This window comes from Nilaparvata lugens, chromosome 9, assembly GCF_014356525.2.
Source record: "Nilaparvata lugens isolate BPH chromosome 9, ASM1435652v1, whole genome shotgun sequence".
NCBI lineage: Eukaryota > Metazoa > Arthropoda > Insecta > Hemiptera > Delphacidae > Nilaparvata > Nilaparvata lugens.
The window spans coordinates 1,239,550-1,252,399 of NC_052512.1; positions in this window are offsets into that span (position 1 = coordinate 1,239,550).

A 12,850-nucleotide genomic window follows, 5' to 3' on the forward strand; every position below is an offset into this window, starting at 1 on the left:
GATTTTGATCGTGACTGGCAACCTGAGACTTCATCTTCTTCAGATGAAGATGATACAGAGGATTTACAACAGATTCTTGATGATTTAGTTAGGGAAGAAGAAATTATTGATGAAGAGGATAATTCAACTGAACCGACTATACAGTTACAAAGCAACTGGACGGAATATGTAGGTAGACATAAACATTTTCAATTCACTGGTAAAAATGGCTTGCAAAAAAGGATTGAAGTTCACCACTTGATGTATTTCTGCTCCTTGTTGATGATGATGTGTGGAATCTTATCGTAAATCAAACTAATAACTTTGCTCAGCAATGCCAAGCAGAACAGCGACTTTCTGACAAACAAAAGAAATTAGCTCGCCTAAATCAGTGGAAACCAACAGATGTTGCAGAAATGAAAAAGTTTTTTGGCTTGATGATATGGATGGGATTAGTACCCCTTGGTACCATACCAGACTATTGGACAACAAAGAAACTTTATAGACAAGAAATTCCAAGATCAGTTATGTCAAGAAATCGCTTTCAACTTTTACTAAAATTGCTACACTTCAATGACAATCTAGATGAAGAGGAAAAACAACAATTTGGCCGCCTAGTGAAAATTCAACCACTCTTGAGTATAATGCAAGAAAAATTCAAATCCCTTTATTATCCCGGTGAAGATTTTGTTATTGATGAGACTCTTGTACCTTGGAGAGGATGTCTCATTTTTCGGCAGTATATCCCTAATAAAGCTCATTGCTATGGCATCAAGCTTTTCAAACTATGCTCCACCACTGGCTACACATGGGCTCTGAAGCTGTATTCAGGCAAATCAACAACTAGAATACGAGAGGTGAGGTTAGCAACCAATGTGTGTTTGGAACTAGCTGAAGAACTCTTACATGAAGGCAGAACTTTATATGTGGATAACTTCTATACAAAATGGCAAAACAACTATTAGTGAAGAAGACTCATCTTGTAGGGACTCTCAGAGCAAATTTGAAAGAATGGTAAAATCTCATCCTAGTTGTCAAGTACATCTAGAATTTATGATAGTAAGAAGTTCGTTTCACTTAAATCTGACAGAAATTCGTTCCACTCAAATCTGTCACTAGATTGCCTCTCTCTCTCACACATATCTCTCTCTCTCTCTATGCTATGAATCAAATAGACCGTGACTAAATGTAATTGAGCATGACTGAATGTAATTAGGTATGACTATATTAACTAGAGCATGACTAGAGAGAGAGTATCAAATCCATACTTCTCATCTACTAATAATGAAGTATGTATAAATAAATATGAATATTTATACATAAATATTGAATACTTATAATGAAGTGAATATAGATAGAGGAAAAGTTCTCTTAGAGTACATACCGCTTCATCATCGATGTTAACTACCTCCATATCCAGGAGTTCTTCCAACTCTTAGTATAGTGACATCACTAGTGACCATGTGAGAGCTTCTAGCACAATGAAGAAGATTTACCGCAATTTATTGAAAATTCTTTTATCTCCCCACCATGCAAAAAACGGGATTGTGTAGGATATTTACTTATGGATAAGCCAACTTTATCGTTAGGAGACGATATATATATTTTCCAATGAGAAAAGTATATAAATAATAAGTTTGCGAGTAAAGCTGTTTATGGTTTCCTGTTCTAGAAATTGCTCCACTTCTTGACCGCATATCCTTTCCATTCAATGATTTCCAAACAATTTTTCCTATGATTAGGAAAAAACATCCTATCATCTCATTCACACAAAACAATGTTTCCTCTATTCCTTCCACTCTAATAAAGATAAAAGCAGGATATATGCGATGTAAATCATTTCCCACGAACTCCATTCTTCTATTTATTCATATGAAATAGATACCATAGTCCAGGTGTGAATTTGCTCTATTATGGAGTGTTTATTCCTTTCACTCTTATCAAAATTGAAACAGGATATGCGGTGCAAATTATCTAGTTCCATAAAAACTTATTACTTCACTTCGCTAAGAGCAATCTACTGCTGATAGTCTCACATTCCATGTATCAAATTCCAAAGTCACATGAAGTTGTAGGAAGGATTACCGGCAACCCTTGGCTGCATTACTGTTACAACTCACGCATCGAATGCGAAAAGCTTAATTGAGAGATCCATACATAGTAAAACATCATTGGGAATGCCAATTTTGTATGAAATTAGAGCTCTATATGATTTCATTATAATAACTACCAATTGCATTAATTTGATGCCAGGAGTGATAGAATGAGAAAAGTAGAAATTCAAGTTGTAATATAACTTGAAAGATATTGACCAAAGTGGAATTGTCTGTCATATCAGCTCCATTCATGAATGAAAATCATTGGCCTTATACTGAAATGAAATTGAATAATCCAATATTAACTTAATATACTCACTGTTCTCTGTACGGCTTCTGAAATTATTAAAATGGAATAGAAGTTACCAAGTACCTTTTTTGTACTCTCCCATTCATCGATTCTGATAGAAATTCCCAAATCATGAACCTGAAATTCAGATTCATCCCAGTTCTGAATTGAAACAAAACCATTTATACTAATAAATCTATGAATTTCGATTCATAACATCATATAATATCATAACTCACTAATACTTTACTTTGTTAGCACTATATGACTATCCATAAATGTTTCCAAGAGAGATTTACTATAGGAGTTGATGACAATTTTCGATAGTGCAGGATGTGCCTTGTACTCTTTACTATTGTTCCTACAATATACCTGTTTGATTGCAATAATGACCAATTCTGGCCTTCTTGTAACTCCTATACTATGTATACTTTAACAACTATGTCCAAGCTCATTGCAGCTTGTTGTAAGTGAACAGTGACTGTACAGTGACTGAACAGTGACTGAACAATGACTGATCAGTAATTGAACTGACTGACTGACTTCTGAATGGACGACCCCAACCATGCCCATACAGACATGTGACAGGAGGAGTGAGGGTCATTGAGAATGCCTATATTAAATATGTCATGTCTAAACATGGTGAAGGTGGAGTGGGAATCGTTGAAGATATCTATCTTCAATGCCATTTTGATCTCTAGAGCAGCATGGTCATGTTGATCTAGAGTCTCCCATGGACATCTTGATCTAGTAGGTCTACCATGGACATATTGATCTGGAGTGATAGGTCTCCATGACCATGTAGAGTGACAGGTCTTGCATGACCATCTTGAGCTAGAGTCCTTAATGCTGGTGGGCGCGGTCATTGGTCATGTGACAGAGGGAGGTGGAGTGGGATCGTTGAAATTGCATCGCTGAAAGTAAAGTAAGGTGATTTTTTACCTATATGAATTGATGAAACTCTCAATCAATGGTTAACACACAAAATGAGGTTTATTTCATACATGTTTACATCATTACATGAGAGTAGTTTTAGACAGTGGATCAGCCAATGAGGGTTTATTCCTTTATTATCATATTACAAATGGTTATACATTTTCAATAGTATTTGACTTTCTCGAACAGAAGTTTTGGACAGTGGATCAGCCAATGAGGGTTTATTTCTTTATTAACATATTACAAATGGTGACACATTCGATATAATCCTAATTCTTGAAAAGTCTCAGTCTATGAGTATTTCCTGTCGAGTACACAGCAATTTTGTACCCACTCATGTTTACCGGCTCAGCAGTAGTGACACTCTTGAACATTGTGTCAGTGTATTGAGATGGCGCAAAGACTCGTAGTATTTCATGCTCTTTTTCAAGGTCAATTGTGATTCTCTCTCCATATCTAGTTGTAAGTCTCTGCACTGCCTTCATGCCATACAGCTGTCCCTGCTGCAGGTCCTTCATGTTGCCGAATATTAATGGTTTTATGTCCTCTCCATCAACAAAGATTCGATTTGCGGCTGCTGACCCACTGGTAGAGCTAATGGCTGGACAATCGGCAGAGCTGTTAGCACCCTCAATGTTTGACATCTGAAATTCAAAATATTCATTGTTTCAGAAATCAGTTATTACAATAATACTTTCCATTATCATACAACAAACTTACTGGTGATTCTTTATCACCATCTGGTATCAATGAAATTTGACTGAGTTGACATCTGACTGAATTGGAAGCAGTAACAATGGGTATTACAGGTTTAGGGGATGTTATGGAGATTGGATAAATTCTAGAGGTGGACATTGAATACCCTCCCAACTTGCATGATGAGCACAATGATTTCCCATTTCTTGCAGAGAACAAGAAAACTCTTAAATCCAATCATGTACAACTCATGACAACTCTAAGCAACCATGAACGATATGTATGTCACTACCGCACCCAGTGGGGTGACTGGTGACGATGGTGGTGTGACTGGCGGCGATTGTGGGGCGACTGGTGGTGATGGTGGGGCGACTGGTGGTGATGGTGGGGCAACTGGTGACGATGGTGGGGCGACTGGAGGTGATGGTGGGGCGACTGGTGGTGATGGTGGGGTGACGGGCGGCGGTGGGGTGACTGATGGCGATGGTGGGGCGACTGGCGGCAGTGGTGGGCTGACTGTTGGCGATGGTGGGGCGACTGGTGACGATGGTGGGGCGACTGGTGGCGATGGTGGGGCAACTGGTGACGATGGTGGGGCGACTGGTGACGATGGTGGGGCGACTGGTGACGATGGTGGGGCGACTGGTGATGATGGTGGGGCGACTGGTGGCGGTGGTGGGGCGACTGGCGGCGGTGGTGAGGCGACTGGTGGAGATGGTGGGGTGACTGGCGGCGGTTGGATGACTGGTGGTGGTGGTTGGATGACTGGTGTTGTGGATTGAGGTCTACTTCTTTCGGATGTGGGGGATGAAGGCAGTGAATCAGTATCAATATCTAGGATCATGGGTCAGATGTGTGGGTGTGTTGGGGATGGGGGTTCATAGGTGTTTATATTAAATGTTCTAGGGGATGATGGTCGGGAGCTGTATGGTGGGGGGTGGGGGAATGTGAATGGGGGTGTAGGATCTACTTCGTGATAGGGGATCTACTTCTATGTCTGAAACGACATACACACTATCAATGTCAAACATATTGTGGGTACAGCCTAATTCTAGGGCAAAGACTTGTTATACGTTTTTTAGGTTAGGATGAATTACAACCACCAAGAATTTAATTGTCAGTCTCAAACCATCTACTTCAAAATTCAACTCTTTTAAATTTCATTGTCGAATCAGGAATATAATATAAATATATATATATAGCTATAAAATGCATTGGTACTTACTCTTGATGTTGATAAAGATGAAAGTAATCCAAAACCAATACACGAAAATCACACACACGTACTGGCGGCACACACACGTACTGGTGGCACAACTGCACAAGATACAATGTCCCACTCCTTGCAGAACAACTCCTTTTATAGCCCCAGTTCAAGATCCCTAGTGATTTTTTTCCCATTTATTCCCGATTTCATGTGTTTTTATTTTTTATTTTTATTTTTTTAATTTTTTTTTTATTATTATTATTTTTTTTTTATTATTTTTTTTTGTTAAAATCAGGTTTGGTTGACCTGGGTGACCTTGAGGTTAGGTTTGGTTGACCTGGATGGCCTTGAGGTTGGGTTTGGATGATGTGGATAACCTTGAGGTTAGGTTTGGTTGACTTGGATGACCTTGAGGTTAGGTTTGGTTTACTTGGATGACCTTGAGGTTAGGTTTGGATGACGTGGATGACCTTGAGGTTAGGTTTGGATGATGTGAATGACCTCGAGGTTAGGTTTGGTTGACCTGGATGACCTTGAGGTTAGGTTTGGAAGACATGGATGACCTTGAGGTGAAGGCGCCTTCTTGAGGTGAAGGTCACCTTCTTATACTACTATTTATAATCATTGATTTATCAATAATTCATCATTCTCTGTTTTTGGGAAACAATATATAAAGTGGGATTACCTTAATCGACACGCAAAAGCAAGTCAATATCGAAGCTGCATGCAAATAAATGCATATTATCAATGAATTGAAAAGCACATGGTAAAGTTTCGTGCTATAGAACTGAAAAATAGTGTACTGATCTGTGATATTTTATCTTGATTTTGTTCTGGTTTTATTGTATATTTGTTGCTCTATATATTTTCTATATTGATCTGATTTTTTAAAATTATTCATTCAATATATGTATCAAATCTTTTATGGTGTACCATCCATTTTACTCCCCAATACCATAGAGTATAAATCTCATATATATCTGTTAGAAATCAGTATTAAATTATTGTGAGGGCTCCTGAATGAGCCCATTAAGACTTTAGTGGAATCGTATCCTAGAAAACCACGAACAGATTTTATAGTATTCAATTCTCATGCTCTACCGATTGAAGCCAAGCCGAGGCAAATCGTTATTCATAAAAAAAAATTGTAGTAATAGTATTTGTCGTGGATGGATAATAGATAGTAAGAGTGTATTGGGGAATGCAGGCAAATTACTCACAGCAAAATAATAGCAGAAATTATAATGATGGCCGTGATCGATTAAACACAAATAATGGTTATGCTCACAATAATTATAACAGAAATCATAAACCGCCACCACAACAAATAAGTACAAACTATACATTAGCGCATGCAACCCACTTAAATTCACGAAAAGAACCTAGCCACTACCGCAACACCGCAACATGGCCAAATACAGGAGCCCATCATGCTCCATGACCACCCTGTAAGCATCAATCCCTCTTGAGCTTAATATCCCCCCTCCCGAAGAATCACTACCGGCCACAACCCCACAACAAGAACCGATCCACTACAATAATGCCGAAATCCCATCACTACCAAATGCAAACAGTCGAAAGGAAGAGCAACCAGCCACTGGTCAGATCAAGTGTATACACAGAATCAACATGATTCAAATATTAATCAGTACACCAGCCAAGCTTATGAACCGTATGATCGCTCCCGATCTACTCCTCAATTTGAACACTGCTATGATCATAAACAAAATAATAATTGGAATAACAGAAGTTTTCAAAATCGCCCAACAAATCATTACTCACAGCAAAATAATCGCAGAAATTATAATGATGGCCATGATTGATTAAACACAAATAATGGTTATGCTCACAATAACAGATATCATTATAACAGAGATCATGAACCGCCACCACAACAAATAAGTACAAACTATACATTAGCGCATGCAACCCGCTTAAATTTACAAAAATAATGAAGAACCTAGCCACTACCGCAACACCGCAACATGGCCAAATACAGAAGCCCACCATGCTCCATGACCACTCTGTAAGCATCAATCCCTCTTGAGCTTAATATCCCCCCTCCCGACGAATCACTATCAGCCACAACCCCACAACAAGAACCGATCCACTACAATAATGCAAAAATCCCATCAATACCTAATGAAAATAGTCGACAGGAAGAGCAACCAGCCACCGAGGAACACCAAGATGCTGCAAAGGAATTGCCTAATATGGAGCCTACATGCGATATACTGCCTCTGCACACCACACCCACACATCAATGGACCCCCCCACAGCAGACCAAGGACCCCATGGTGGACCTGGACCGAAGGAACCAGCACCACAAGGCCCTGAGGCGGGAAGTCAGGCAGAAGCAACAAGGGAGGACCAGCGCGTGCCTACACCATCCACACACCCAGTTCAAGCCATGCCAGCAGGACGCCAAGACACCAGACAATCGACACCAGGATGACAGAGGGCAGGAAGGGACCGATGGCATTCATCCACGGCACATAAAATTTAAGACAGCTGCTTATCAATGTGACCACTACTGGGGAAAAAATAAATGGAATGAAATTGAAACTAATGATGGCTACCTGAATGAAAACGATGAAGAGTACTGTGAGAAACTAATGAATGGAAAATGTTGTGTGGAATTAAAAGAAATAAGGAGTAATCCAGTGGAAATAAAAGCACCTGATTGTTATTATCTATGGGAAGGATATGCTATGAAAGAGATATTAAATGTATTTGGAAACTGTATTATGATTGTTATTATGGCTGTCTTAATATTTAGAGTCTGTGATATTAATGTGATGATGAAAGTTGTATTATTGTTAAAAGAAGGTATTATTGTCGATTGGGAATCCTGTATTGTTAAATTGCTTATTGTTGTCATCATGATGAATAATAATAAATGTAAGTTGAAAATATCAAATGAGTATTATAGTGACAAACACAAGAATAGAGACACGAAACCCAATGAGTTGATTGGACATAACAATGGATTAGATGGAACTGGATCAATGAATAGGTTGAAGAAGTATACAAGATATCAGGGTTTTAAATTTATGATGGATGAATTATCAATAGGACAGCCTCACCAATCAATAGGAGATAGCCTAACCGCCTACAGCAATATCTATCTACAAACAGAAACGCAAGAAGATGCAAGAATACCATGACAATTCTACATGCAATATCATAGAATTTGAAAGGAGATATGATGAGAAGTCAAATGAAAACAACATTATCAACCAATTACTGACCTTTCTTAATGAATTTAATATTGATGAAGCAACCTTGTAACAACAAATCCAATTTTTTATTTCTTCCAACTGTTAGAAGCCTGAAAGAAACACAAGAACAAATTTTCAGTATGTATTTTCGTAATCAGCATTGTATAAAAAAGGGCACAAGTGGGGATAGTAAAAATAAAATAAGTAAATTACCTTAAAATGTGAGAATTGTGGTGAATAGGTTAACTTGTACTGCATGGAGTATAAGCTTGAGAATTATGACATCAAAAACGGAAATCCAAAATCCAGTCAGCTGGTCAAAGCCACCTAAATCCAGTATGTAGCTTTCATAGACATGTTGATAAAAGAAATTGTTCCCAGAAAAGCTATTAATATATGTTATATAATGTATCTATTAATGTTAATATATTTATTTTTATGTTTTATATTTCATTACCATTATTTATACCATGTTGTTACCGAGAAACCTCAATAGAAACAAGTTACCATAAAAAACCTAACCCAATGTATAGCAAAAAGAAGAATTGTACCTGATTTATAAAATATTATTGATATTAAAGACCTAGAAATTGTAATGAAGTATGAGCCCCAAAAAATTGTTAATCGAAATTATTTTTGAAAGGAATTTATTATATGAGAATCAGTTGTATGAAGATAAGTTGGCGCCACTGCAAGCGGCAGTTTTGAAAAGTACTGTATTATTTTGTAGAGGAGGAAATGTATTTAAGATGTTGTATTTGTGATATTTTTGTGTTGATAAGGAAAAAATTTGTTATTATATTTGATGGAGATTTAAGGGGGGCACAAGCAGATAAGGTCTGCAAATTATTATGATATTTGAAAGTGTTTTTGGTGGATATTAATAGGTTATGTCGATATGTTGAAGAAAGAATTTGTATTAAAAACATTGCTGATTCTCAAAATATATTTAATTCAAATTCGGAGGTGTGTGTAACATATCAAAATCTGATGGGTAAACAAAATCCCTATCTGAAAGCAATTTATAGGTCCGAAGTGGAATAATAGTCTGGTATTGTCAAATGCGATAATGTTTTAAAAGATGTGCCCATGGGGGGATAATTTTGAATAAAATTTAGAATTTATAAATAGGCCGGCACATCTGGAAAATACCTGAGTCTATACCTAATTCATGCAGGTGAACGGGCTAGAGTCAAGAAAACTTCAATTAATCTTGCCATGCCTGATTTAATAGGTTTATACTATAGAATAACACTACAATTTGAAATAATAGAAAAATACAAACAGCTTCAATAAACATTGGCAACTAAAATCGAACAACAGAAACAACAATTTCATGTTACTTTGGTGACATTCTTCATCTGATTCGGGGGCGCATTACTATCCCCGATTAGATAGCAATACGTCACAAAACCAAACAATATCAGTCATCAAATAACAAGTTCATTTCAACATGGAATTACTCAAGAAAGAAAAGCCCGTTGAACCCAAGTTTCGTCGATAGTAACCCATATAACCCATTTCATAATAATTTTGAATCCCCACTTTTGATTGACATTCTCGAATGAACCTTTGTTTCACTACAATGCACTTTCATTGGTCTGTACGTTGCTTTATCGTCGGGGTTACAGTACCTTGTTTTTGGCGGTGAGCTTTTACCAGTTGAATTTGGCTTGACGGCGACGTCCTCTTACGTCCCTAGACCTGTCGTCTGAACGGGTGTCTTGAAGCGGTGTTACATAAAGTTGCGGAACCAAAGGGGTGGTAGTACAAGAAGTTGGTTTGGGGACACACATGAACCGCTGTAAATAAATGTATTACAGCATTAATTTCTAACTCTTCCTACAATTCATCAAAAGCTAAAACAGGAGTTATCTATTGATTACAATTAATTAAATTCTCTCATTCTTTTTGAATCCTCATTTTATATAGATTTTTATCTTTAAACTACTGATTCTTTTTATCAGAATTAATGGATCTTTCTTCACAAATAATTCAAATTGAAATGATGCTAACTTATATGATATTTTTCGTTTGGTTTGCGAAATCAAATATAATTTTTCATATAGTAGCTCGGCTAGTATTGTTGGAAACTTGTGCGCCAGCCAACATTTATTTTATTTATTATTTATGAACTATAGGACGCAATCCAAGTGTAAATAACGGGCATTCGCCCAAAACTGCTCAGAACCTTAATTAAAAATGAACATTCCAGAGTTTATGATTTGATTTACCTACAAATACAAGTCCAAAAACTAGTATCAACTGAAATTATGAATTTATCACCTAATAAAACAAGACACTTTATAACACAATAAAAGAAAAAAAATATTGAAAATTTCACTTTAAGGAAAGATAATGTTTGCCTTATAAGATTCATCTTGTGGATAGTTTTTACCTTTAATTAAATAAAATTAGTAGACACATAGAAAATAATTTGAAATGTATTAAAATTTTGAATATTCATTAAATATTAATTTCCTGGATAAGAAAAACTTTCTTCTTCATCTATTAAGATTTCTATCATAAAAAATTTACTAAATCATTCAAAAGCCTTAATGACATAAGAAAACAGAGTCTGAAAAATATAAATTGAAAAATGTCATAAACTCAATATGAACATAATCTTGAAAGTTTCATTCCAATTTAAAGGCTATCTTCCTGACTTTCAGCAATACTCTACGATAATATATCTCCAGAAACAATAACTCAAATGTAACGTAACTGAAAACTTTCTATACTTCTGTAGAAAAAAAATTTATAAGTATCTTCCATCACTAATAAAATCAAAAGGATTATTCTCAATCAATATTATTAACTTGAAAAATAACAGCCTTAATTAATTCAATACTCTTATGGAAGTTTCAATCAATTAAATTCCCTAAATTATATTTTAACCTTAGTTTACGTACCTTAGCGGTTATTTGAAGAAACAATTATTCGTACATGATGAAGAAACACAATTAAACCTTTCAGGACATGGCACTACTAGTAAATTTAAACATTAATAAAAAATAAAACTAGCTCCTACATTAACTAAAAATGATATAAACTCATAAACTTGCCCAAAAAGGGGGAAACATAGTGACTACATCTTTACTCTCGTAGTGCTCCTAGCAAAGTGTCCTCCGAAACGTAATCTGGTCTCTCGACTGGGGAATCCCCACTACTGTATTTAGAAACAGGTCTCCTATTGGGCGAATGGAATCAATTTGACCAATCGTCGCGTGGCTTCTAGAGCCTTTGGACCAAATAGTAGCTGCAAAATCAGTAGTTTGTTATAATTTCAATGCTTGCTGTTTTCCAACTTATCGCACTTTATGTCGCGACAAGAAGGCTAAGTTTTAGAGATAATTCCATAATCTACATTCCTCGACGACTCGGAGCCACAATTTTTATCTATATAATTTTTATCTAATATCTATCATGGGAAACTCGAAGTCATGGCCGTTCATAATAGAGAGAGAAAATAATTTATTTCGCTAACTCACTTACAATAATGGCTCTAGTCTATTGCGTATTAAATTTACTATTATAACTTGGGAAAAGGCCTGAATTAAAGAGAGTGCCCGGCACAAAGATTAGATAATATCAGGTATCATGGCTTAATTTAGAACAGACGAATAGAAATAGAAGTTATTTGCTACTTATAGAATATTATATAAAGTATTGAAAATTTGAGGTTGGGCGTAAAATATCTATTGATCGGCGTCATAATAATCAATTGAGTCGCATAACGTGAGATCTAGCCAGACACCTTGGCAGAAATTTATTGCAGCTAAAAGGTATGCAACTAGAGGAACTAAAAAAACACATGGCAATTGTTATAAAGTGAGAAACAACCTATAAACATTAGAAAAATGTATTGTATGTAAAAAATGTACTAAAAACCCAAAATAAAAATAAATTAATGTATTAAGGAAGTAGGAGATGCATAGGCGCATGTATACTATAACAAATTTGCATGAACCAATCAAATGGTAGTAATCGATGAGCAGCAATAGTGAGCCGATTCAAATGTATTTATATATATTTCTAAGAATGATAAGATTTTGTGAATGTTTACTGTTCAGTTTATGTATTGGAGATGGCCTGAGGACAGATGAAATATCATATATGTGATATAAGTAATAATTTAATAGATTGACACAAACTATTTGAACCTTTAAATGGTGTAGTAGCAAATTATTCAAATCTATGTAAATTCGCAAGTCGGAAATGAAAATTGTGAAAAGAAAAGTAGAACTTGCCCACTTGCCTGCCAGACACTACCATGGAATGTCACCAAAATTTGTAGAGCACAATACCCTTCATTGTACATTTTAAAGACTTAAAGTTTTAATCTAATTATTAATTCTCTATAAGACTTTGTGATGCTGTTTTAAAGAAAAAGTCATCCAATATTCATTTAATCTCTTGGAAGAGA